We start from the raw sequence: 25,543 nt of genomic DNA on the forward strand, positions 1-25,543 counted from the left end.
TGTTTAGGTGTTGCAGCCTCTGGGGCCTTTCAGAAAAGTGTGTCTATGTAATGACAGGTCATGTGACACTTAGATTGCACACAGGTGGACATCATTTCACTAATTATGTGACTTCTGAAGGTAATTGGTTGCACCAGAGCTTTTTATTGGCTCCATAACAAAGGGGTGAATACATACGCACATGACAATTATCCGTTTTTTATTTCTGAAAAATAGTTTTATGTATATATTTTTCTAATTTTACTTCACCAACTTAGACTATTGTGTTCTGATCCATCACATATAATTCATATTAAAAAAAACATTGAGCTAAAAGCTGTAATGTAAAAAAATAGGTAAAAAGCCAAGGGGGTGAATACTTTTGCAAGGCACAGAGAATCCTCCATAGAGATCTATGGGGACATGCTGGGACTTGTAGTTCATACAGAGAATCCTCCATAGAGGTCTATGGGGAAATGCTGGGACATGTAGTTCATACAGAGAATCCTCCATAGAGGTCTATGGGGACATGCTGGGACTTGTAGTTCATACAGACAATCCTCCGTAGATGTCTATGGGGACATGCTGGGACTTGTAGTTCATACAGAGAATCCTCCATAGAGGTCTATGGGGACATGTTGGGACTTGTAGTTCATACAAAGAATCCTCCATAGAGGTCTATGGGGACATGCTGGGAGTTACTATACTATACTGTACATGGACAGAATTTGCACTAAGCCAGCATTTCTGTATTAAAAATCCTTTCTTTTTTTTTATTGATCATTATCATGAAAATTAAAAGAAAGAAATGCTTGAAATATAACACAGTCTGTGTGTAAGACATTTATATAAAATATATGAGTTTCACTTTTTGAATTGAATTACTGAAATAAATTAACTTTTTGAGGATATTCTAGATTTTTGACAGGCACCTGTAATCAATAAAGTGTATTTTTGGTCAAAACCCTATTTTTTTTTGTTTTTGTATCGATAAAGTTGAATTTAAAAAAAAAATAATTGAAAAGTGTAAAAAAAATATATTTAAATGAAATAAAATAAAAATAAATTGTTTCTCAGATGTGCACAATTATTAAATCTTGACTTTTTTGGGTATCTATTTACTCATCTTAACCTCATGTCTTATATTTAAAAAAAAAAAAAGTAGGTATTATATGGTGTTTGTGTGCACTAAAATGCATTTGTGTCTTTACTGTTAAAAAAAAAAATGCATTTGTGTATTTTTTTTCCCTGAAAATTTGCATTTAATAAACAGCTGCACGAATATCGTGTGACGTAAAATATGGCAACAACCAACATTTAATTCTCCAGGGTCGCTCCTTTCAGAAAATATATCATGTTTGGCTATTATAAGCCATTTTTCTAGCTAAAAAACATCTTTATTGTAACAAGTGTGTGAGAAATGTCAAAACTGTCTCTGGCAGCGAAGGGTTAACAGGTTTACAAATTTGAATTTTTTGTGTTAGAAAAAAAAAAAATCTCATGTGACATGACCGTGTATACATATGTCAGTTTTTCAGTTAGAAAAAAATAAATAAAAAATGATTAAATCTTGTCTTTTTGGGTATCTATTTACTCATCTCAACCTCATATTTTATATTTTATAAAAATTATAATAATAATTATTATCATAAGACATTTTTCTAGCTAAAAAACATGTTTATTTTAATGTGTGTGAGAAGTGTCAAAAATGTCTCTGGGCAGCGAAGGGTAAACTTGTCAGGTGGAAAAAAAAAGAGGCCATGTGACATGCCCATATATGGGCATGTCACATGCCCATTTAATGTGTGTGAGAAGTGTCAAAATTGTCTCTGGGCAGCGAAGGGTTAACTTGTCAGGTGGAAAAAAAAAGAGGCCATGTGACATGCCCATATATGGTCATTGATGATGTCATTGATGATGTCACATTCCTGACATAAGGAGCTCTGGTGGCAGTTGGGCTCACTCACAGAATTTCTCTTGTAGGGAAAGGACGTGAGATCTGTTGCTCTGAGACACGTTGCTTATTATTTTATAATTGGCTCGTTTTCATAGTGACAGAAGTGCGATTAAGTCAGCGGATCTTCTGTTTATCATCAGAGGAGATCCAAATATGCAATCAAAAATGGTTGCAACCTTACCATCAGAAAACCAGCCCCCCGCACAGCCCAAAGCCCCTCGTAGGGGGGTGTGTAAGGGTATCAGGCGGGGGTTCAGGGCAGTTCTTAACACCATCTGCCCCTGTATTCATCTAAAATCCCGACAGAGACACCCAGAAGGTATGTAGGATTTCATTCAATTATAATGCTTTCAGAAAATATTTCATATTTGGCTATTATAAGCCATTTAAATAGCTAAAAAACATGTTTATTGTAACAAGTGTGTGAGAAATGTCAAAACTGTCTCTGGCAGCGAAAGGTTAACAGATTTACAAATTTAAATTTTTTGTCAGTTAGAAAAAAAAAAAAGTCATGTGACATGGCCATCTACATATTTGAATTGTTTGTCAGTTAGAAAGAAAAAAAAAATATTAATATCTTGACTTTTTGGGTATCTACTCATCTCAACCTCATGTTTTAAAAAAAAAACTAGGTATTATGTGGTGTTTGTGTGCACTAAAATGCATTTAAGTGTATTTTTTCCCTGAAAATTTGCATTTCATAAACAGCTGCGCGAATATCGTGTGACATAAAATAGGGCAACAACCACCATTTAATTCTCCAGGGTCGTTGCTTTCAGAAAATATATCATGTTTGGCTATTAGAAGCCATTTTTCTAGCTAAAAAACATCTTTATTGTAACAAGTTTGTGAGAAATGTCAAAACTGTCCCTGGCAGCGAAGGGTTAACAGGTTTACAAATTTGAATTTTTTGTCAGTTAGAAAAAAAAAAAAAAAAAAAAGCTCATGTGACATGACCGTGTATACATATGTCAGTTTTTCAGTTAGAAAAAAATAAATAAAAAATTATTAAATCTTGTCTTTTTGGGTATCTATTTACTCATCTCAACCTCATATTTTATATTTTATAAAAATTATAATAATAATTATTATCATAAGACATTTTTCTAGCTAAAAAACATGTTTATTTTAATGTGTGTGAGAAATGTCAAAACTGTCCCTGGGCAGCGAAGGGTTAACTTGTCAGGTGGAAAAAAAAAAGAGGCCATGTGACATGCCCATATATGGTCATTGATGATGTCATTGATGATGTCACGATCCTGATATCAGGAGCTCTGGCGGCAGTTGGGCTCACTCACAGAATTTCTCTTGTAGGGAAAGGACGTGAGATCTGTTGCTCTGAGACACGTTGCTTATTATTTTATAATTGGCTCGTTTTCATAGTGACAGAAGTGCGATTAAGTCAGCGGATCTTCTGTTTATCATCAAAGGAGATCCAAATATGCAATCAAAAATGGTTGCAACCTTACCATCAGAAAACCAGCCCCCCGCACAGCCCAAAGCCCCTCGTAGGGGGGTGTGTAAGGGTATCAGGCGGGGGTTCAGGGCAGTTCTTAACACCATCTGCCCCTGTATTCATCTAAAATCCCAACAGAGACACCCAGAAGGTATTTAGGATTTCATTCAAGAAACTGGATATACATACACATATATATATATATATATATATATATATATATATATATATATATATATATATATATATATATATATATATATATATATATGTATATATATATATATATATATATATATATATATATATATATATATATATATATATATATATATATATATATATATATATATATGTATATATACACATATACACACACATATATATATATATATATATATATATATATATATATATATATATATAAAATCAAATCTAATCTCAGCTCACTCCTTCAGATGGCAGTTGGCCGATCTGCTCAGATGGCAGTTGGCCAGCTGGAGACATGAATCAGGTGTGAGGGAGGAATGCCCCAATCTCATTGGCTGCCCAATATGAAGGAGAACACACAACAGACCCATCACAATTTTGAATTATAAATGTAAAAGCAAAGTGTATATAAACATACATACATACATACACACACATACATATATATATATATACATACATACATACATACATGCATATATACATATATATATATATATATATATATATATATATATATACATACATACATACATACATACATATATATATATATATATATATAAATATATATATATAGAAGCACATACAGTATATATATATGATATAGATATATCTATATGTCTGACTATGTGACTGTAGAGCATGAGAAAAGTTCAGATCGCACCCTTGCTGCATAACTAATGTAATAATATAGAGAATAAATACAGAATACTGGGATCATTATTATTTAGGATTTATCAGAATAATGAAAATGAATTGAGAGGAAGCATCATTACAGAACAAGAAAATATATTTTAATGTCCTCAGATTTGTATATTATAAAACAGAAAGAATTAAATGTTGTTTTTTTTCTCTCTCCAGGAGAATATGATCCATCATCTCCCAGTGTCACCTCCCCCACCTTGGAGGGGGAGAACAACCCACTGGTTCCATCCGCCAGTGAGGATGAGGCAACACCGGTTATGACTGTGGAGGACCAACCAAGTGCAGTCTCCCCATCTACCATCGAGGGTGAACAAACTGCACTGGTTCCATCCACCAGTCAGGATGAGGCAACACCGGCTATGACTGTGGAGGACCAACCAAGTGCAGTCTCCCCATCTACCATCGAGGGTGAGCAAACTGCACTGGTTCCATCCACCAGTGAGGATGAGGATGAGGCAACCATAGTATCTCTGACTGTGGAAGGCCATCAATATCCAGTCATCCCATCCACAAAGGACAGTGAGGATACTCCATTGGCTACCACCACCAGTGAGAGTATAATTAAATTGGACACAGCAATGGAGGACCAGCAAAGTATCATCTCTTCAGAGATCGTGGAGGGTGAAAACCCACAGGCTCCATCCACCAGTGAGATGAAACTGGATACAGTTAATGAGAACCAGCAAAATTCACTCACTCCTTCTAATGATGAGGTTGAAAACAAATGTTGGGCAGCATTTGCCGACTTCATAAAGCAAAAAGAACCATCAAACTGCAAAATGAGTGAATCACCACCTCTGGTCCCTTCATTGCCTGTGCAGGGTCCACCTCCATCCATCCCCACCATGAACAAGAAGACATCTGAACTGGTCCCACCCAGTATCAGGAAACTATATGTCGAAACCTTCACCTTCCATAAGGTTCTTGGAGAGGGGAGCTTTGGGAAAGTGGTGTTGGCCACCCATCCAGCCACTGACCAAAAGCTGGCGGTGAAGTTCATCTCAAAGAGAAAACTACTGAGATCTGGACCCTCTCTTGCGCTCACAGAAAGATGTATTCTGGAAGAAGGCAGAGAGTGCCCATACATCACCCATATATATGGATCTTTCCAAACAAAGGTAAGTATTTTAATCTCCCAATTTCTTCTTCTCTTTCCTGTACTGCGCTCCACTATTGATCCAGACCCCCTACAATAGTTATGCAAATGGTGACTTTTTTGGGAGTCAAAACTTACACAAGGCTAAGCATCCCCCTGCACCATGAGATGACAATGTTCAGACCTGTCATCTAGTCCTTCAGCCACTAAGTACTAAATTGGAGGAGGCAGAAGAAAGCTTCACTTGTGTCCCACATCAGGCTCTTCTGAGGGCTCTGGCTGTAGATCAGGGTAATGCAGTAAAGGTGAGAGAAGAAGTCTCTAGAGTGCTTCCTACAAGGCTGGAGCTTTGTGACACAAACTGTACAGAGTAGAGGCTTTCCTTCAAGAAACCATATACTGAGAGGCTGCCATTACTGACTTTAGACATTACTAGTTTCCTGGCTGTCTCTGGCCTTAAAACTTTGAGTCAGTGAGTCAGAACACGTCTACAACTGGCTAGACAGGAGAAGTCAGGACTCCTGATTGACATACATCTTCCAGGATGGGAAGCCAAAATATAGAAGCCATTGGGCCACCATAATAACCAGACAAAACTAGTATTGTGGTAATGATCATCCAGCAATGGCGGTCTACTATTCTTCTCTGTCCGGTTTTCCAGAGTTCCCCCCAAGGAAGCATTTAGTTAAGATGCCACACTGCACTCTCTGCTGGTGTGCGGGTCTTCATATATTCCTTCACAAAGTGAAAACTTCAATGTCTATAACATAACCTGTTTTTCTTATTTTCACAGAATCATCTGGCCTTTGTTATGGAGTATCTGAGCGAAGGAGATCTCGCCGAATTCATAAGATATTCAGCTCCATTTCCGCTGGACATCTTAAGGTAAGTTTGATGTCGGGGTCACTTTGGAGTCGGTGGAGGCTGACCACTGAGGACAGGCAGTGACCTAGCCAGGCCCCTCCAGCTGATCCCGTCCATCTATACCCCTATGTACTATAGGGAGAAGTTACTTTATCTTTACCATTAACTGATCTGTGATGATTTTTGATGCTAATCCATGTATTTCTTCCTCCATCAGAAACCTAACAGCGGAAATTATTTGCTGCCTGCAATTCCTGCACGCCAGAGAGATCGTTCACAGAGATCTGAAGCCGGAAAACATCCTCTTAGACGAAGATGGCCACGCCAGAGTTGCGGATTTTGGATTGTCAGCGAAGGGAGTCACCGAGTCTAAGAGAACTAACGGAATTGTAGGGACACCAATCTACATGGCCCCAGAAGTAAGTATGAACCCGATATCAGACTTAATTATAACATTTATCAAGATATACCAATTATGATTGGATATAGAGAAGAGATAAAGGGGTGCTCCACTTCCACTAAATGGAGAATGTTTCCACTGGTGCCCCCGGTTGCTTTTAGTGGGTTTCCAGGCCAGAACAATATCCCCAACAAAAGCTGGGAAGTTCTGAGTCATGGAGCAGTGTTGGGGCTTCTTTGTAGGGGACATTGAGGCTGAGTGTAGATGGATTCATCTGCCTGGCCCGTTTTACACATATGAATGGGGTAAAACCTCCAGTAACTGCTCACCCACTGTTTCCCTTCTCCTCTTTAACATGGGGAGCGCTTGTGAACATTGAGCTATTGGGGTCAGTATACCTTCATCCACCTACTTTAAATGGGGCAATTAAAGGGCACCTCTAGGCAAAGCCCTAGACTGTTTAACCCCTTTCTATTCTATCCAACGTTTAAAAAAAAAAAAGGTTTTGACTATACTTGCCCTTTAAGCCCCACCTCCAATATTCGCAAGCTCCACTTCAGTTTGATGCCGTTTCATTGCAATTTTAGTCATGCATGAGCTTTATACATCACATATGTCACTATGTTATCATCTCTGTCCTCTGCCTGGTCTGACAATGTGCTCATCCCTTTTTCTCTTATGTTTCTTCAGGTCTTGCAAGAAATGGATTATTTCAGCATGGTTGACTATTTCTCCCTTGGAGTTATAGTATACGAGATGGCGTTTGGCAAACATCCCTTCATCACCAGTACTGACGACTGGGAACAAATAAAGATGAAAATGATTTATATGGAGCCCGATTTTGAGGAGGGTATGGACCCTGACCTCCATAACCTCTTAGTTAGGGTAAGTTACAGAGAGCCTCAGCTCCTCTATTGCTCAGATATTGTTATTGGTCATGCAGCATCTCTTTATATTTCATTCTCATATATTTCATTCTTCATTACAGCTTCTGTGGAAAGACCAAGAGGGCCGAAACCATCTAGTCAGTGACATCAGGAGCCATCCGTTCTTCAAGACTATCGACTGGGCAGAGTTAGAGGGAAGAAAGTCAGACGAGCCACCTGAATCTGAACCAGTAAGTATACAGATAATAGAGTCCAAACACATTGGAGGGGGAGGGGAGATTTTCAGCACAAGGCTCTTCCCCATCTAAGACATTTGTTTTACCAGACTTTTCAGACCAGTGTATATGAATTTGTGATCACTATACAATCATACGGCCTGGTCTGAATGATTTCTGTTTAGTATTGGAGATGATTATTGTGTATGTCATCTGACCACTAGAGGGAGCTAGGGTGGAAGGAGCGTGCTTGGTGAAATCTGCTGCACCTCGGGGGTGGGGTTCACCATACTTTGTTACCATTCTCTGTATCAATTAGAAATAGTAATGAATGTCTTTTTCTCTTTCTAGATTTATGAGGAACCATCAAGTAACAGCATGCCATTGAATGAATTTATCAAAACCCTGGACCGGGAGGCTCCAATATCACCATATGAGCAGGAGTATTTCACAGGCTTTTCATACATGAGCGACAGTTTGATGATGTCACCAATGGAGTTATTTTCACCTCCACCATCATCGCCAGAGAAGCCTAATTTCGCTGACTGTAGTGATGAGAGTGAGCTTCAGAGGGAGGAACCAATGGACTGGGATCCAATATTATCATTGAAGATCCAGAGACCAGTACCAACTCCAATGGAGAACCATTATAAAGATGCTCTTCAACAATTGGCAGAGCTAATGGTCGTTTATCAGCCACCACCAGCGGTCAGACAGGAGAATCTCTTCACACCCTGGCCAATGCATTACGAGGATTCTCATAAGAACCCAAAAGAGCCTGAGGAGCCTAATAATATCTATGACTTTGGCTACAAGAGAGTTAGTCAGATTCAGCAGCCACCTCAGGACTTCTTCCCAATGGCATACAACCAGGAGAATCTCTTTACACCGTGGCCGATGTACCATGAAGAAGCTCATAACAACCTCATAGAGCCAGAGGAGCAGAATAATATCTATGACTTTGGCTGCAAGAAAGTTAGTCAGATTCAGGAGCCACCACAGGACTTCTTCCCAACGGCATACAGCCAGGAGAATCTCTTTACACCATGGCCGATGTACCATGAAGAGGCTCATAAAAACGTCATAGAGCCAGAGGCGCAGCAACACCTATGTGACATATTTCTACCACCAGAGAGACAGGACAGTGGACTTACACCCTGGCCCTGTATTATGAGGAGGCTCATGACAACATCATAGAGCCAAATGTTCAGTTTTTCCCAATTGCCTAAGTCTAGTTCACACCCCTTCAGGCTGGGCGCACATGAGCCAGTTTTTATCAGTGTGCTTTTCTTATATTTGTGTGCTTTTCTTATATTTGTGTGGTTTTCTTATATTTGTGTGCTTTTCTTATATTCATGTGCGTTTCTTATATTCGCCTGCTTTGGTGGTGACACAGGCTGCTGCATTTGGTGTAAGCTGCAGCATTTGGTGGTGACATAAGCTGCTGCATTTGGTGGTGACATAAGTTGCAGCATTTGATGGTGAGATAGGCTGCAGCATTTGGTGGTGACATAAGCTGCAGCATTTGGTGGTGACATAAGTTGCAGCATTTGGTGGTGACATAGGCTGCAGCATTTGGTGGTGACATAAGCTGCTGCACTTGGTGGTGACATAAGTTGCAGCATTTGATGGTGAGATAGGCTGCAGCATTTGGTGGTGACATAAGCTGCAGCATTTGGTGGTGACATAAGCTGCTGCACTTGGTGGTGACATAAGTTGCAGCATTTGATGGTGAGATAGGCTGCAGCATTTGGTGGTGACATAAGCTGCAGCATTTGGTGGTGACATAAGCTGCTGCATTTGGTGGTGACATAAGTTGCAGCATTTGATGGTGAGATAGGCTGCAGCATTTGGTGGTGACATAAGCTGCAGCATTTGGTGGTGACATAAGCTGCTGCATTTGGTGGTGACATAAGTTGCAGCATTTGATGGTGAGATAGGCTGCAGCATTTGGTGGTGACATAAGCTGCAGCATTTGGTGGTGACATAAGCTGCTGCATTTGGTGGTGACATAAGTTGCAGCATTTGGTGGTGACATAAGCTGCTGCATTTGGTGGTGACATAAGCTGCAGCATTTGGTGGTGACATAAGCTGCAGCATTTGGTGGTGACATAAGCTGCAGCATTTGGTGGTGACATAAGCTGCAGCATTTGGTGGTGACATAAGCTGCTGCATTTGGTGGTGACATAAGCTGCAGCATTTGGTGGTGACATAAGCTGCAGCATTTGGTGGTGACATAAGCTGCTGCATTTGGTGGTGACATAAGCTGCTGCATTTGGTGGTGACATAAGCTGCAGCATTTGGTGGTGACATAGGTTGCAGCATTTGGTGGTGACATAAGCTGCAACATTTGGTGGTGACATAAGCTGCAGCATTTGGTGGTGACATAAGCTGCTGCATTTGGTGGTGACATAAGTTGCAGCATTTGGTGGTGACATAAGCTGCTGCATTTGGTGGTGACATAAGTTGCAGCATTTGGTGGTGACATAAGCTGCTGCATTTGGTGGTGACATAAGCTGCAGCATTTGGTGGTGACATAAGCTGCAGCATTTGGTGGTGACACATGCTGCTGCATTTGGTGGTGACACATGCTGCTGCTTTTGGTGGTGACATGCCTCGGGCGGTGATGTCATAAGGGGCGGGGAAAGAAAGAAAGAAAGAAAGAAAGAAAGAAAGAAAGAAAGAAAGAAAGAAAGAAAGAAAGAAAGAAAGAAAGAAAGAAAGAAAGAAAAAAAGAAAGAAAAAAAAAAAAAGAAAGAAAAAGAAAAAGAAAAAGAAAGAAAGAAAGAAAGAAAAAGAAAGAAAAAAAGAAAGAAAAAAAAAAAAGAAAAAAAGAAAGAAAAAAAAAAGAAAAAGAAAGAAAGAAAGAAAGGAGTGCACAGAGCCTCCTTTCCTCCCTCTCTCCCCAGCACATAGAGACACTTCTAATCCTTTACCTGCTATCCAGCTTGAATCCATTGGTACTTCACCTGCTGCCCAGCCAGATTCCACTGATCCTTTACCCACTGACCAGCCTGACTTCATGGATACGCCACCAGCTATCAAATCTGGTGCCACTGATCTTCTACTGTTCATGCTGACACTACTAATCCTTTACCTGCTATCCAGCTTGAATCCATTGTTATTTAACCTGTTGCCCAGCCATATGCCACTGATCCTTTATCTGCTGACAAGCCTGATGTTGCTTATATACCACCTGCTGCCCAGTCTGCCTCTGCTAGTTTTGTGCCTGCTGCCCAGTCAGTCTCTGGTACTAGGGTCAAGATATCACCAACTCCAGAGGTCTAATACCTCTGCATCTCCATGCATGTTGCATGCCTGGCATGGGTTACCCGTTTGGTCCAAGATTCCTGTAGTCAACTTTCATGCGCCATTTGCTTAGGTTGTGTCAAAGCCTGGTGGTCCAGATTTCTGCTTTTTATTTACAGCTCCAGTAGTAGAGGTGTTCGGGGTAAGGGCAGAGTTCCATCTGAATTTTGTCCTGGTGTAATGTGTGCCTCTGCGATTCCAAGAGTGTTCGGGGACCTTTGCTGGGGAACCAATGTCTTGAAAAGACCTGGGTGACTGTTAAAATACACTTACAGCTCCAGTAGTAGAGGTGTTCTGGGTAAGGGCAGATTTCTATCTAAAGTTCGGCCTGATCCAGTTGTAATGTGTGCCCCTGCCACTCCAAGGGCATTAGGGGACCTTTTCTGGGGAACCAATGTCTTGGTAAGACCTGGGTGACTGTTAAAATATACTTAAACTTACAGCTCCAGTAGTAGAGGTGTTCTGGGTAAGGGCAGATTTCTATCTAAAGTTTGGCCTGATCCAGTTGTAATGTGTGCCCCTGCCACTCCAAGGGCATTAGGGGACCTTTTCTGGGGAACCAATGTCTTGGTAAGACCTGGGTGACTGTTAAAATATACTTATACTTACAGCTCCAGTAGTAGAGGTGTTCTGGGTAAGGGCAGATTTCCATCTGACGTTTGTCCTGATCCAGTTGTAATGTGTGCCTCTGCCACTCCAAGGGCATTAGGGGACCTTTTCTGGGGAACCAATGTCTTGGTAAGACCTGGGTGACTGTTAAAAAAAAACTTAAATTTACAGCTCCAGTAGTAGAGGTGTTCTGGGTAAGGGCAGATTTCTATCTAAAGTTTGTCCTGATCCAGTTGTAATGTGTGCCCCTGCCACTCCAAGGGCATTAGGGGACCTTTTCTGGGGAACCAATGTCTTGGTAAGACCTGGGTGACTGTTAAAATACACTTACAGCTCCAGTAGTAGAGGTGTTTAGGGGACCTATGCTGGGGAACCAATTCCTTGGAAAGACCTGGGTGACTGGTAAAATGAAAAGCAGTATGGGTTAGGGGACTCCACGTTAAGCCTGCAGATGGTCCATGGGATCCCAGCATTGGGATATTTTCTGCCCTGTGGAGCTGCAAGTTCCAAATGTTGTACTTGTTAAAGGATCTGACCTGCGGGAAACTCAGCCAGCTTCCAGGCCCCAACAGCAAGGCACTCAGCCAGCTTCCCAGACCCCAACAGCAAGGCACTCAGCCTGCTTCCAGACCCCAACAGCAGGGCACTCAGCCTGCTTCCAGACCCCAACAGCAGGGCACTCAGCCAGGTGGCAGAGCACCTAGCCAGTTGTCAGAACCTGGCAGCATGGTATCTAACAGACTGAAGGACTATCAATTTTCAAATGTACTTTTTATCATATTATAGAGCACTTTTAAAGCAGAACAGGTTGCTTTCAACCAAACTATAAACACATCATATGGCTGGTATCATGGCTGATCACCATGAGAACTGCAGATCAAACAGAAATAAAAATGGAAGTTTCCTTGCTTGTAAAGGATAAGAGGTCAGTAGAAGCAATATTAACCACCAACAATGGTGTCAGTGGACACAATAATACCTGGACCTAGGTAGTATTACTCCTATTCGGATGCACTGTGCCCGCACGGGTGTGCTAGAGAGCCGCAACCTGGGAGCTGCCTTGCAGCGCAACATCCACACCTCCAGTGGCTCTGGTGAAGACCAGGTGGCTCCTTAGACCCTGTGACTCTGGTACACCTCCGTTTGCATGCGGTCACACTGCTCCAACTCCAAAAAATAGCCACAAAAATAGCTGAATTAAAAGAAAAATGGAGTCCATTCAAAGATACGTCAGAATACAAAGAAAAATCTGCTCAAATACAAAGGTTTTTGGCTAAAGCTGATAAAGACATCAAACATAAAAAACCTAAAAATACCAAAGGGATTGGAACAACTATAGAGAAAACAAAGTACTTTTTATCATATTGTAGGGCACTTTTAAAGAAGAACAGGTTGCTTTCAACCAAACTATAAACATATCATATGGCTGGTGTCATGGCTGGTCACCTATACAACACCATGAGAACTGCAGATCAAACAGAAATGAAGATGGAAGCTTCCTTGCTTGTAAAGGATAAGAGGTCAGTTGGACGCAATAATAACCACCAACAATAGTGTCAGTGGGTGCACCTTGTGTGTAAACATCAGAAGAGCATCTACGGTCTTCAACAATCTGCAAGGATGTGGAATGTGAAAGTGAACAAAGTACTTACTAAAGAGGGATTCTCAAGATGTAAAGCAGACGGGGGTCTCTACTCCAGGAATCAAGACAGATGGATATACATCCTTATCTATGTTGATGACATTATAACCTGTTTTGAACAAGAAGGGGATTACAATCAGAAAGTTCACAAGCTGAAAGAAAATTTTGAAATCAAAGAACTTGGGAACATTAGCTACTATCAGAGAAACTTCAAGAGTTTGTTTCCATGTCTAGCAACAAATTCCAATGCAAACCAGGACTAATACGCACTGTAGCAGAGCGTCCCAGAGAGAGCCAGGAAAAGTCCACTTCGAGGTTTATACATCTCCCAGGCAATTTTTCAGGGCAATGGCTGGTGTTAGTGCTTCAATCATCCCCGGCACCAAGGTTGGTATGGTGTCAGGAGTCAGGATGATTGAAACACATTATTTCTATCATTACATTGTAATGTAAAATGAAATGGTTCAACTCACCATAATGCAGAATCATTGGGAGCCCTGAGCGTGTCACTTGCCACCATCGGTTGTCACTTGCCACTATGCCTGCCACCAGATGGAGATGTCACTTGCCACGCTGCCTGGCTGCCACCAGATGGAGATGTCACTTGCCACGCTGCCTGCCACCAGATGGAGATGTCACTTGCCACGCTGCCTGGCTGCCACCAGATGTTGATGTCACTTGCCACGCTGCCACCAAATGGAGATGTCACTTGCCACGCTGCCTGGCTGCCACCAGATGTTGATGTCACTTGCCACGCTGCCTGGCTGCCATCAGATGGAGGAGGGCGGAACAGCGGTGCGGGCAATGAGAGATGTCACCTCTCTCCACCGCCGCCGCACCGCTGACATTACTTCTCGATCTTTTCAAAAATGGCGCCGGGTGGCGCAATCACGCTACTGCGCATGTGCTGCCCGGCCGTGCATGTACGAGCCTTCCCAAGCCCGGCCGCTTCGGAACGGCGCATGCGCAGTAGTGGGCGGCTCGCGGCCATCTTTTCTAAGGGTACCGGTGCCCTTAATCGACTTTAACGGGCAGCCCGAAAGGGGGGGTGGCCGCGAAGTCGCCGCAGGAGCGGCGCCGCCCCTGCACCACTGCCGCTCCTAGGCCTGGCCTTGGTGGCCTTGTGGCAAATCTGGCCCTGGGAATATCCACAAATACCAAGCCAGACTAGTTGCCAAGGGTTGCTCTCAGAAATTTGGTGAAGATTATGATGAAACTTTCACTCCACCATCAGAGCACTTCTTAGCATTGCAGCCAGAAATTGCATGCAAGTGAAATACCTAGACATGGAGACATTAAGGAAGATCTCTAGATAGAGCGATCACCAGGGTTTGAGAAAGGGGACAACCTTGTGTGTAAACATCAGAAGAGCATCTACGGTCTTATACAATCTGCAAGGATGTGGAATGCGAAAGTGAACAAAGTACTTACTAAAGAGGGATTCTCAAGATGTAAAGCAGACCCCCGTCTCTACTCCAGGAATCAAGAAGACAGATGGATATACATCCTTATCTATGTTGATGACATTTATAACCTGTTTTGAACAAGAAGGGGATTACAATCAGATAGTTCACAAGCTGAAAGAAAATTTTTAAATCAAAGAACTTGGGGACATTAGCTACAATCTGGGTATCCAAATAGAGAGAGAAAAAGATGGAAGTTCTCAGAAAATCTGCGAAATCTTGCAACAATTCCATATGCAATATGCAAAGGAAGTGAAATGTCTATGGAACCAGGCTATCGAAAGAGCACTGAAGGAGAAAACTTGCTACCCAACAATGATACGTATCACAGAGGAATTGGTAAGCTGCTATATGTTGCCACTGTGACAAGACTAGACATATTTGCAGCACTGGGATCCAGCGTCATCCTCACCTCCCCATTCCCAGTTTTTTTCCTCCCACACTTCAAAAACTTTCCTCGCGTTGGTGGTGCAGTAGTGAGCATAGCTGCTTATCCAGCAGCTGACCCGGGTTCGATTCCCGGCCAACGCAATTGCCAACATGGCTGCCTCGACCGCTAACCACTTTGTGTCCCCAGGGAGAAATCTGCTGTGCAAATTAAATGCTGATGGAATAAAATTTAAATCAAAAGGAATGTGTTTATGTATGTGTTTTGTTAAGTATTTTGAAAAATATATTTTTTTGCACAAGAAAATGATTGTTTTGTATTCTCATTTTCAGCCAGTAGGTGGAGCACTCAGCTCATTTTCAGGTATTTTCTAGGCTATCCTTAGCAACTTGCCTGAAAAAAAGCCTGCTGTTTACTATATAGTATTTACTACATACTATATAGCTCTCTCTAACACTAACCCTCCCTATAACCCCAATACTATCCCTCCCTATATCCCCAAGAATAACCCTCCCTGTAACCCCAATACTAACCCTTCCTATATCCCCAAGAGTAACCCTCCCTGTAACCCCAATACTAGCCCTCCCTATATCCCCAAGAATAACCCTCCCTGTAACCCCAATACTATCACTCCCTATATCCCCAAGAGTAACCCTCCCTGTAACCCCAATACTATCCCTCCCTATATCCCCAAGAATAACCCTCCCTGTAACCCCAATACTATCCCTCCCTATATCCCCAAGAATAACCCTCCCTGTAACCCCAATACTATCCCTCCCTATATCCCCAAGAATAACCCTCCCTGTAACCCCAATACTATCCCTCCCTATATCCCCAAGAATAACCCTCCCTGTAACCCCAATACTATCCCTCCCTATATCCCCAAGAATAACCCTCCCTGTAACCCCAATACTATCCCTCCCTATATCCCCAAGAATAACCCTCCCTGTAACCCCAATACTATCCCTCCCTATATCCCCAAGAATAATCCTCCCTGTAACCCCAATACTATCCCTCCCTATATCCCCAAGAATAACTCTCCCTGTAACCCCAATACTATCCCTCCCTATATCCCCAAGAATAACCCTCCCTGTAACCCCAATACTATCCCTCCCTATATCCCCAAGAATAACCCTCCCTGTAACCCCAATACTATCCCTCCCTATATCCCCAAGAATAACCCTCCCTGTAACCCCAATACTATCCCTCCCTATATCCCCAAGAATAACCCTCCCTGTAACCCCAATACTATCCCTTCCTATATCCCCAAGAATAACCCTCCCTGTAACCCCATTACTATCCCTCCCTATATCCCCAAGAATAACCCTCCCTGTAACCCCAATACTATCCCTTCCTATATCCCCAAGAATAACCCTCCCTGTAACCCCAATACTATCCCTCCCTATATCCCCAAGAATAACCCTCCCTGTAACCCCAATACTATCCCTTCCTATATTCACAAGAATAACCCTCCCTGTAACCCCAATACTATCCCTTCCTATATCCCCAAGAATAACCCTCCCTGTAACCCCAATACTATCCCTCCCTATATCCCCAAGAATAACCCTCCCTGTAACCCCAATACTATCCCTTCCTATATCCCCAAGAATAACCCTCCCTGTAACCCCAATATTATCCCTCCCTATATCACCAAGAGTAACCCTCCCTGTAACCCCAATACTGTGACTCCCTATATCCCCAAGAGTAACCCTCCCTGTAACCCCAATACTATCCCTCCCTATATCCCCAAGAATAACCCTCCCTGTAACCCCAATACTATCCCTTCCTATATCCCCAAGAATAACCCTCCCTGTAACCCCAATACTATCCCTCCCTATATCCCCAAGAATAACCCTCCCTGTAACTCCAATACTATCCCTCCCTATATCCCCAAGAATAACCCTCCCTGTAACCCCAATACTATCCCTTCCTATATCCCCAAGAATAACCCTCCCTGTAACCCCAATACTATCCCTTCCTATATCCCCAAGAATAACCCTCCCTGTAACCCCAATACTATCCCTCCCTATATCCCAAAGAATAACCCTCCCTGTAACCCCAATACTATCCCTCCCTATATCCCCAAGAGTAACCCTCCCTGTAACCCCAATACTATCCCTCCCTATATCCCCAAGAATAACCCTCCCTGTAACCCCAATACTATCCCTCCCTATATCCCCAAGAGTAACCCTCCCTGTAACCCCAATACTCTCCCTCCCTATATCCCCAAGAATAACCCTCCCTGTAACCCCAATACTAGCCCTCCCTATATCCCCAAGAATAACCCTCCCTGTAACCCCAATACTAGCCCTTCCTATATCCCCAAGAATAACCCTCTCTGTAACCCCAATACTATCCCTTCCTATATCCCCAAGAATAACCCTCCCTGTAACCCCAATACTATCCCTTCCTATATCCCCAAGAATAACCCTCCCTGTAACCCCAATACTAGCCCTCCCTATATCCCCAAGAATAACCCTCCCTGTAACCCCAATACTAGCCCTCCCTATATCCCCAAGAATAACCCTCCCTGTAACCCCAATACTAGCCCTTCCTATATCCCCAAGGATAACCCTCCCTGTAACCCCAATACTATCCCTTCCTATATCCCCAAGAATAACCCTCCCTGTAACCCCAATACTATCCCTCCCTATATCCCCAAGAATAACCCTCCCTGCAACCCCAATACTATCCCTCCCTATATCCCCAAGAATAACCCTCCCTGTAACCCCAATACCATCCCTCCCTATATCCCCAAGAATAACCCTCCCTGCAACCCCAATACTATCCCTCCCTATATCCCCAAGAATAACCCTCCCTGTAACCCCAATACTATCCCTTCCTATATCCCCAAGAATAACCCTCCCTGTATCCCCAATACTATCCCTCCGTATATCCCCAAGAATAACCCTCCCTGTAACCCCAATACTAACCCTCCCTATATCCCCAAGAATAACCCTCCCTGTAACCCCAATACTATCCCTCCCTATATCCCCAAGAGTAACCCTCCCTGTACCCCAATACTAACCCTTCCTATATCCCCAAGAGTAACCCTCCCTGTAACCCCAATACTATCCCTCCCTATATCCCCAAGAATAACCCTCCCTGTAACCCCAATACTATCCCTTCCTATATCCCCAAGTATAACCCTCCCTGTAACCCCAATACTATCCCGTCCTATATCCCCAAGAATAACCCTCCCTGTAACCCCAATACTATCCCTCCCTATATCCCCAAGAATAACCCCCCCTGTAACCCCAATACTATCCCTTCCTATATCCCCAAGAATAACCCTCCCTGTAACCCCAATACTATCCCTCCCTATATCACCAAGAATAACCCTCCCTGTAACCCCAATACTATCCTTCCCTATGTAGCGATGTGAACTGTATCCAGAAAGCTTCGCACCTTCCAGTGTTTTGAATATTGTTGGTCCCGTGATTATTCGACAGCCAGTGACCTCATACCTGTGCGCCAGCAGAGTGAGTTATGGGGCGTATAGTCCTTCTGGAATCTGCTGTTATATATTCCCATACTCTAAGACTACAAATCCCAGGGACCCTTGCAGTGGCCTAAAGGTTGCTGGGAGGGATTATAAAAGTAGCTTATGAAGCCCGGGCACGCTCTCTTCCTCCTGGGCCTGACGTAAGATGGAAAAAAAATGAGGTTTACAAACATGTTATTCTTGCCTGCTCTCTATAATAGTTTTGCATAGAGCAGCCGCGATCCTCCCCTTTTTGGGTTCCCTGCTGGCGCTCCTGGCTCCTCCCTCTTGCCCAGTGCACCCCATAGAAAGCCGCTTGCTATGCGGTTCATTGAAGCACAGAGCATGGCTCGGCCCCACCCCCTGCTCACTGGCTGTGATTGGCTCCCACTGCTGACTCTCTGTCCAGTGAGGAGAGAGAGAGCTACTGCTCCCAGGCACAGCGCTGGATCAAGATCGAGCTCAGGTAAGTATGTGGGGGGCTGGGGGGAGCTGCATATAGGTTCTTTCCTCCCACCCTCCAAAGACATTCCTCGCGTTGGTGGTGCAGTGGTGAGCATAGCTGCTTATACAGCAGCTGACCCGGGTCCGATTCCCGGCCAACGCAATTTCCAAGATGGCTGCCTCGACTGCTAACTGCAGGGTGTAAATTGTACAATGTACTTTATCCTGTCTTCCTAGGTAGTCCTGTTCCTCTCTCCCCACCTCTGTCCAATCACACATACACTATTTACCAAAAGTATTGGGACGCCTGCCTTTACACAAACATGAACTTTAACCACTTGCCGACTGGGCCATAGCCGAATGACGGCTACAGCGTGGTCGCATAATTCTGGGAGGGCGTACAATGATGATCCCCGCACACACAGGAGTGTCCTTGCTCGCCGGATACTCGGGACCCAGCTCGTCAGGGATCGGGGTAAAGGACCAATCCCAGCGGCCCTTTACCACGTGATTGTTCCGTCCAGCGGATCCAGAGAGATCACTGTCACCGAACCGGTGTAATTTCCGGTTCTCTCCTCTCCTCACACCGATCGTGTATGCAGAGGAGGGTGATGCTGCTTGACTTTTTTTGTATGTATTCCAAGTGCCCAGCAGTGCCACATCAGTACCCAGCAGTGCCCCATCAGTACCCAGCAGTGCCCCATCAGTGCCATATCAGTAACCATCACTGCCACATCAGTACCCAGCAGTGCCCCATCAGTACCCAGCAGTGCCCCATCAGTGCCAATCTGTGCCCCATCAGTGCCACATCAGTAATCAGCACTGTCCCATCAGTGCCCATCTGTGCCCCATCAGTGCCATTTGTGCCCCAGCAGTGCCACATCAGTACCTAGCAGTGCCAGATCAGTACCCAAGCAGTGCCCCATCAACACACATCTGTGCCCCATTAGTGCCACATCAGTACCCAGCCGTGCCACATTTGTGCCCAGCAGTGCCCCAGCAGTGTCACATCAGTACCCAGCAGTGCCCCATCAGTGCACATCTGTGTCCCATCAGCATCACATTAGTACCCAACAGTGCCACATCTGTGTCCAGCAGTGCCCCATCAGTGCGCATCTGTGCCCTACAGTGCCACATCTGTGCTCTACAGTGCCCCGTCAGTGCCAATAATGTGCCCATTAGTGCCAATACAGTGCCCATCAGTGAGTGCTCATCAGTGCCACCCTATCAGTGGATGCTCATCAGTGCCGTAGAAATGTGTAAAAAAAAAATGCGTAGAAAAATGTGTTTTCATTTTTTTTCCACATTTTCCAAAATGACATGTTCAAAAGACTCATTATGCCTCATAGAATATACGTTGGGGTTTCTTTCCAAAATGGGGTCATTTTGTGGGTGTTTCCATTGTCCTGATGCTCCAGGGCCTTCAAAAGTGTGATAGGTTGTCAGGAAATTAGATGTGTAATTTATGTCCCTAGAACACCTGACGGTGCTCCCTGAATGTTGGGCCTCTGTATGTGGCCAGGATGTGTAAAGGTCTCACACATGTGGTATCCCCGTACTCAGGAGGAGTAGCAGAATATATTTTGGGGTGTCGTTTGTGGTGTGCACAGGCCATGTGAGAGAAATAACCTGTTAATATGACAATTTTGTGAATAAAAAAAAAAGAAAAGAAAAATCTTAATTTTGCAAAGAATTGTGGCAAAAAATGAACCGTTCAAAAGACTCATTATGCCTCATAGAATATACGTTGGGGGGGAGGGGGGATGACTCTCCATGCCTCTTACTAAATACCTTGGACTGTCTACTTTCCAAAAAGGGGTCATTTGGAGGTATTTGTACTTTCCAGGTTTGTTAGGGTCTCAAGAGATGAGATCAGCCGTCAGTACATCATGTGTGATCGATTTTCAATGATTGGCACCATAGCTTGTAGACTCTATAACAGTGATTGGCGAACCTTGGCATCTTGGCAACCTTTTGGAACTACATTTCCCATGATGCTCATGCGCTCTGCAGTGTAGGTGAGCATCATGGGAAATGTAGTTCCAAAACATCTGGGGGTGCCAAGGTTCTCCATCACTGCCCTATAACTTTCACAAAGACCAAATAATATACACTGATTTGGATTATTTTTTACCAAAGATATGTAGCAGTATAAAGTTTGGCCACAATTTATGAAGAAAAATGACTAATTTGCTGAATTTTATAACCGAAACGAAGAAAAAATATAATGTAAATCTCAGGACAGAAACACCAATGATAATATATATAATAGAAGGGGATGGTTTCCCCTCCCAAACACCCTTGTGAATGAGCCTCTAAGCGGTGGCCCCTGTCTGTGTGATGGTGTTCTGTGTCGGAGCTGTGTAAATCTCAGGACTGCATGGACAGAAACACCAATCCATATAATATATATATTAATAGGAGGATGGTGGTTTCCCCTCCTGAGCGCCCTATTATCTGTGTGAAGGTGGTGGCTCCTGTCTGAGTGATGGAGTTCTGTGTGCTACATGGCGGAGCTGTGTAAATCTCAGGACTGGATGGACAAACACCAATCCATAAAATATAATAATAAAATAGTAATATTGATATAAAATAATCGGAGGAGGTGGTACCCCCCCATCCCCCTATCCTGAACATTTTCCTACCATGTGAATGAACCTCTAAGGTAGTGGTCCCTGTCTGTGTGATGGGGTTCTGTGTGCTATATGGCGGAGCTGTGTAAATCTCAGGAATGGTTGGACAGAAACATCAACCCATAGATTATAATAATACTATAATAGTAATATATATATATAATAATAGGAGGTGATGGTTTCCCCTCCCAAACAGTTTCCACCCCTGTGAATGAGCCTCTAAATGGGGGCCACGCCCCCCCCCCACCTGGGGTTGGCAGGAAGGTGGCCAGAGGGTGGGTACTGAGAGAGGAGATCCTGGCAGAGGGAGGAGGTGGGAAGGCGCGGCTGGGGGTTTGATTGACAGGAAGGGGCGGAGCTTGGTGTTTGGTTGACAGGAAGGGGTGGAGCTTGGTGTTTGATTAACAGGAAGGGGCGGGGTGTGTGAGGGACAGAGGTAGAAGAGGGGCGTACAGGCAGAGGGGACATCCATGGGGGTCCCAGTGATAGGATTGGATATCCTCCTGTAATTTATAGATTTGAAGTTCCTTTTCTGGCACTTTTTGTTTACAAGTAAAAATCTGTATTTTTGCTAGAAAATTACTTAGAACCCCCAAACATTATATATATATATATATATATATATATATATATATATATATATATATATATAAACTTCTTCCAATTTTTCCGATTTCCGGTTGGCCAGTTTCTGATGAACTGACTGACATTTGAGTGGCCACAGAATACATTTCACATTATAATATTAGCATTGTAATAACAATATAAACAATAGCGATTTTTGATAATCCAATAAAGAAGGGGTCTCCTATGGGCGGGATAGTGGGAGGGGGAGGAATAGTGCCCCATCATTGGTATCAGTGGGAGGAATAGTGCCCCATCATTGGTGTCAGTGTGGGAAATATTGCCCCATCATTGGTGTCAGTGGGAGGAATAGTGCCCCATCATTGGTGTCAGTGTGGGAAATATTGCCCCATCATTGGTGTCAGAGGGAGCAATAGTGCCCCATCATTGGTGTCAGCGGGAGGAATAGTGCCCCATCATTGGTATCGGTGGGAGGAATAGTGCCCCATCATTGGTATCAGTGGGAGGAATAGTGCCCCATCATTGGTATCAGTGGGAGGAATAGTGCCCCCATCATTGGTATCAGTGGGAGCAATAGTGCCCTATCATTGGTATCAGTCGGAGGAATAGTGCCCCATCATTGGTATCGGTGAGAGGAATAGTGCCCCATCATTGGTATCGGTGGGAGCAATAGTGCCCCATCATTGGTATCAGTCGGAGGAATAATGCCACATCATTGGTATCGGTGGGAGGAATAGTGCCCCATCATTGGTATCAGTGAGAGGAATAGTGCCACATCATTGGTATCAGTGGGAGGAATAGTGCCACATCATTGGTATCAGTCGGAGGAATAGTGCCCCATCATTGGTATCGGTGGGAGGAATAGTGCCCCATCATTGGTGTCAGTGGACGAATAGTGCCCCATCATTGGTATCAGTGGGAGGAATAGTGCCCCATCATTGGTATCAGTGGGAGGAATAGTGCCCCATCATTGGTATCAGTGGGAGGAATAGTGCCCCATCATTGGTGTCAGTATCATTTCCCTATTTACATGAAGGTCAGGTTAATATAACCCAGCCAGCACAGAGTTCCCCCTTATAGTACAAGGGGAACTGTGATGTAAGGGCAAATGCTGCAAACTTTGGTGTAAAGGGAAACTCTGATGTAAGGGGGGCTCCAGAGATCACCTTATATCAGAGTCCACTGACTTCCCCTTCACATTATTGACCACAGAGTTCCAACTTGCATTTATAATGAGAACTCTAATGTGGGGGGGACTCTGGTGACCACAGAACACCTCTGCAGAGTGAATGCACTAAGGTAAGGGGGGGGGGGGTTACTAATATAAGGGGGAACCTTAATATCAGTGCCCCCTTACCTTACTGTATTCACTCCCCCTTACATCAGTGCCACCCCTCCCCCCAGACTGGTCTTGTAGCGCTGTCACTGACCTCCTCTCAGGTGCACCATGCAGGGCTAAGCCAGACGGTCCTCTCTGGGCTCCAGCTTGGTGGTTCTGGTTTCATCCAATGGTCTCCTCCCCTCAGTCCACAAACGTCTGACTCCTCCCATGACACCCGTCCTGGCAGCACTTCCTCTCTTGACTCTTCTGTAGGCTCCCTCCAGGGACTGCAGACCTGATACAGAAGATGGTTAGAGACTGCAGACATGATACAAGAGATGGTCAGAGACTGCAGACATAATACAGGAGATGGTCAGAGACTGCAGACATGATACAGGAGATGGTCAGAGACTGCAGACATGATACAGGAGATGGTCAGAGACTGGGGACATGATACAGGAGATGGTCAGAGATTGCAGACATGATACAGGAGATGGTCAGAGACTGGGGACATGATACAGGAGATGGTCAGAGATTGCAGACATGGTACAGGAGATGATCAGAGACTGCAGACATGATACAAGAGATGGTCAGAGACTGCAGACATGATACAGGAGGTGGTCAGAGACTGCAGACATGATACAGGAGATGGTCAGAGACTGGGGACCTGATACAGGAGATGGTCAGAGACTGGGGACATGATACAGGAGATGGTCAGAGACTGCAGACATGATACAGGAGATGGTCAGAGACTGCAGACATGATACAGAAGACTGCAGACATGATACAAGAGATGGTCAGAGACTGCAGACATGATACAGGAGATGGTCAGAGACTGCAGACATAATACAAGAGATGGTCAGAGACTGCAGACATGATACAAGAGATGGTCAGAGACTGCAGACATGATACAAGAGATGGTCAGAGACTGCAGACATGATAAAAGAGATGGTCAGAGACTGCAGACATGATACAGGAGATGGTCAGAGACTGCAGACATAATACAAGAGATGGTCAGAGACTGCAGACATGATACAAGAGATGGTCAGAGACTGCAGACATGATACAAGAGATGGTCAGAGACTGCAGACATGATAAAAGAGATGGTCAGAGACTGCAGACATGATACAGGAGATGGTCAGAGACTGCAGACATGATACAGGAGATGGTCAGAGACTGCAGACATGATACAGGTACTGTGTATGGTGTGGTGATGGATGCCCCCCCCAATCTCTGTAGAGGGGGAGATGTTGCAGATCAGTGTACAGTTCTAGGACCCGGGGGGAGAATGTCCTCTCTCCCCCCTCTAGAATGTCCTCTCTCCCCCCTCTAGAATACACCCATAGTCAGTGCCCAATCTGTGCCAATCAGTGCCCACAAATGGGCACTGATTGGCACTATTATGTTGCAGTGATGCCCAGCAATGCCACCCTTAGGGGCATCACTGCAAACAATCAGTGTCATCAGTGCCACCCATCAGTGTCCATCGGTGCCACCTGTCAGTGCCCATCTGTGCCCACCTATCAGTGCCACCCATAACTACCCATCAATGCCACCTATGAGTGCCCATCAATGCCACCTACGTGTGCCCATCAGTGCCGCCCATGAGTTCCCATCGGTGCCACCTATGAGTGCCCATCAGTGCCACCTATCAGTGCCGCCTATCAGTGCCCATGAGTGCCACCTCATCAGTGCCACCTCATCGGTGCCCATCATTGCCACCGTATCAGTGCCCGTCAGTGCAGCCATATCAGTGCCCGTCAGTGCAGCCATATCAGTGCCCGTCATTGAAGAAGAAAACGTACTTATTTACAAAAATTTTTAACAGAAACAAAGAAAAACTTGTTTTTTTTCAAAATTTTTGGTCTTTTTTTATTTGTTGCGCAAAAAATA

The 25,543-nt window shown here is 44.0% G+C and overlaps 2 non-coding genes across 2 annotated transcripts; both read left to right on the top strand.

Moving 5' to 3' along the window:
* The first annotated feature begins 15,254 nt into the window (after positions 1-15,254).
* Positions 15,255-15,326, top strand: TRNAD-AUC (transfer RNA aspartic acid (anticodon AUC)). The gene has a single exon. It is a non-coding gene; the product is annotated as a tRNA-Asp (tRNA).
* A 3,876-nt stretch (positions 15,327-19,202) lies between these two features.
* On the top strand, positions 19,203-19,274 carry TRNAY-AUA (transfer RNA tyrosine (anticodon AUA)). Its single transcript has one exon. It is a non-coding gene; the product is annotated as a tRNA-Tyr (tRNA).
* The last annotated feature ends 6,269 nt before the right edge of the window (positions 19,275-25,543 follow it).

Source organism: Aquarana catesbeiana, linkage group LG05 (assembly GCF_042186555.1).
Source record: "Aquarana catesbeiana isolate 2022-GZ linkage group LG05, ASM4218655v1, whole genome shotgun sequence".
Lineage (NCBI taxonomy): Eukaryota > Metazoa > Chordata > Amphibia > Anura > Ranidae > Aquarana > Aquarana catesbeiana.